Below are 254 nucleotides of genomic sequence, written 5' to 3'. Positions count from 1 at the left end.
TTCTTCTCGCAATGTGCACTGAGTCTCTCTCTTAAAAACTGCCTGAAACTCCCCTCGATCACAGGATCATTTCCACGGGGGCCCTTCCACCTTGCCTTTGGGAGACTCTCTTGTCGTCAGGTGGGGGCCGCCCTTTGCTCTTTTCTTTGATTAGTTGTCTTCCTGAGGTTTTTTCCTCCCTGTTCTTCGTCGCACTTCCTCTTTCCTCACTCGCTCTGCCCGACCAATCTTCCCGCCCGCCTTCAAATCCTAGT

Source organism: Penaeus monodon, chromosome 23 (genome assembly GCF_015228065.2).
Source record: "Penaeus monodon isolate SGIC_2016 chromosome 23, NSTDA_Pmon_1, whole genome shotgun sequence".
Lineage (NCBI taxonomy): Eukaryota > Metazoa > Arthropoda > Malacostraca > Decapoda > Penaeidae > Penaeus > Penaeus monodon.
Note: the sequence above shows the minus strand (reverse complement) of the source record.